The following is a 3,072-nucleotide window of genomic DNA, read 5'->3' as shown; positions in this document are numbered from 1 at the left end:
ATGGCGTCCATTAGATGGATCCTACCATTCTTTCAAAACCATGAAACAGAGGCAATAATTGAATCAAACCAGATTTGAGTTCAAAGGCTACCTCAAGAGTGGGGTACGTGATGCATACGGGTTGTTGGTTCATAATCGGTGCAGCCAACTCCCTTAATGTCCTCTCTTTGTCATCCATTCTTTCTACTTCTTCGAAGATGGGAAAATCACAAGTGGGTAGATCGAAATCTGAGTTCACCCTTTTAGGTGAACGATCATTCCTTTGCTTTGCCTCCTTCCTTAGATGACGGGTGGTCGTCTCAATTTCGGGGTTGTACTGAAGTTCACCTAGTTGAGAAGCACGAGTCATAAACAAGAAGGTTAACAAAAGAAGGTAATAGCTAAGAAATTAACGTTGCTCCCCGGTAGCGGCGCCAAAATTTTGGCGGGTTGTTGAAGCACTCAAAATTAATACTAGTCCCACAATAAAATATTTGCAGTAAAAGTAATTCTAGGTCGAATCGCACAGGGAGTAAATCAATAATCTATTAGCTGAATGGGTAATGTAATTGAGTGAGAGAATTTAAATACTGAAATTAAAAGAAAAGAAAATAAATAGCAACTTAAACAAGAGAAAATCAGTCTTACCAAATTCTGGTTCAAGGGTTCGGGTTGAATCGATTGGCCATCGATCCTAGGTACATTTCAGCATTCTTGCAATTCAAGCATTTAACCTTACATTTATTAGGATAGCCATAAGAAACCTTGTGTTTTCCTAATTCAGTTGACCAAACCCAGCATTCGATCAACACTTCTCACCACTTAACTGGGTACGATAGCGTCCATATTAAACAGTGATAGCATTAAGATTTGTGAAAACAGTTAAACAAAAATAATAATAATTGAGATAGCTGCAACTATTGAATCTTGTTCCATCGATTCCTTTAGGTTTCATCATGTTAAAACATTGGTCAAAGGCTGTCATGAACAATTGACCCAAAAAGATTGTTAGACAGTTTTGTATGCCCTTAGCTTCAATCAGAATGATGTACTTTATGAGTTTATTGTAAATGAATAAAGATACATATTTGATTCATGTTCCCTTGGTATGTTTCTGTGTAATACCCTTAAACTGGACACTTAATGAGACTCGTGTTAGTTTAGAATGTTCACAGCCAGTGGGTCGGTCTGGGGAGACCTATCCTGACAAGGCTGACACTGTAGTGCCACCAAGTCGGTTGGGGTGGCTTGTCTCAGCTGCCAGGGTGAGACCCTAGGCACATACCGTGTAGGATTAATTGAATCTTTGAACTGGACCAGATTTCCAGTATTGCCCTGGACCTTGGAGATTGATGGGCAAAACTGGAAAGTTACACCCGACCCCTAGACTCGATTATGATACTACACTAGGTGTCGGATTGGGCTGTCTTTGATGAACCAATCAGTGAGATCCTTAGCGGGGGTCAAAACCTGGGTATGTTGGGACAGTCCGAGAATTCATCTGAGTGGGTGATCATAGTGACAGGATCAGCCCCTTTGTCGGACAAAGGTAATGATCGGGGATGCACTCTCACTGATGGAAACCAAGACTGCAGGCAGCCGATTTCAACCGTTGAGATTTGTTTTGCAAAACATATTTTATATAAGATATAAAAGTATATATGTATGGTTTCTAAAATGTTTGCAAGAAGGTTTTAATTCCCGGGATCCATATAAGGGGAGAGTGCAACACTGTTCCTTGCAGCCGAGGGAGAGGTCCTCTCTTGTCGGGCAGTGTATGATCATTATGGGCTGAGAGGTTAAGTGTAAGACCATTGAGGATAATACCTGATGGGCTAATCTTGCATCTGCCCACAGTCCCTGGGTGTTACAAGGTGGCTTGGCCCAGGGACCACTTAGTGTAAGTGTTGGGCCCATAGAGCCCATTTGATGGGTTTCAGGGGGTGCACTGTCATTAACAGTGTATTCGGCCAGGCCTTGTAGCAAAGGCTGGGCCGAACCCATGTGGCTGATGTGTAGATCAATGCTTGGGTCCCACGCCATACAAGGAAGCCCAACTGGGCAGCAATTTGGAAGCCTTTTGAGTACATAACCTTAAATGGGCCTTAAGCCCATTTCGAACTGGGCTGATTTGATCAGTCATTTAAAAGGGGGCGAATTCTGAAGTGGGACAGCTAAAAGGATTGAGCTTAGACCCTATCCACTCAGAGAGTCCAAGATCTAAATAAGATTTAGATCTGGAAACCTCCTAATTAGATTAGGAGACAGCTGATCTGATTTGCAGATAAGATAAGGATTATCCCTTATCACTAAGGGACTTCTAACCCAAATATGATTTGGATTAGCAACTCCTAATCTGATTAGGAGCTGATCCCTTTGAGATTATAAAAGGGGAAGGGGGCGGCAGCCTTTTACATCATCAACAGCATTCTTCTCTTAAAGAAAGAGAGATTGAGAGATTTCCTGCATACTGTGAATTCTCTCCTGCCGCCACCTTCCTGCCATTGCCATTCCTTCAGTTCGATCTCCAGTTCTTGGGAGCAATCAAGATTGGATCTTGATTTCAATCTTTTGTGAAAAGATTGGTTGGAGCTGTACTCAAGTCGTCCAGTTGATCCTTACGAAGGATCAAGTTCTTTTGAAGAACGTTCCTGATTCTACTCCACCCTGCACTGCGCCATCTTCAGTGGGAGCAGATTTTGGAACCTTCCTTGGGCGTGAACACCTCCATTGGGAGATAGTATTTCTCCGTATCAGGTATAATCCTCTCCCATTATTTTGGTTCAGATCTGGTTTAGTTTATGGTTCAAGATTGATCCTTGAAAATATGATTTTCTAAATAGGGAATACGATTTCCAGTTGAAGGGAGAGAAAAATTTTTGAAATTCGCCCCTTATTCCGCAATCTTTGGGCGTCCATAGGATGGATCTCTCATCCCTTCTGAGGTATCAGAGCCATGGTTCAAATCTTGAACCAGTTTGTTTCAGATCTGAACCTGCGCAAATGGGCAGAAGGTGTTCTACCTGATTTGCGCAGATATGGCTTTTGGGAAATTTTGTTCCCAAAAATAATGGGCGAATAATCTGAAATTAA

Source organism: Nelumbo nucifera, chromosome 3 (assembly GCF_055504915.1).
Source record: "Nelumbo nucifera cultivar China Antique chromosome 3, China Antique-T2T, whole genome shotgun sequence".
Classification (NCBI taxonomy): domain Eukaryota; kingdom Viridiplantae; phylum Streptophyta; class Magnoliopsida; order Proteales; family Nelumbonaceae; genus Nelumbo; species Nelumbo nucifera.
This window is presented reverse-complemented; position numbering follows the sequence as displayed.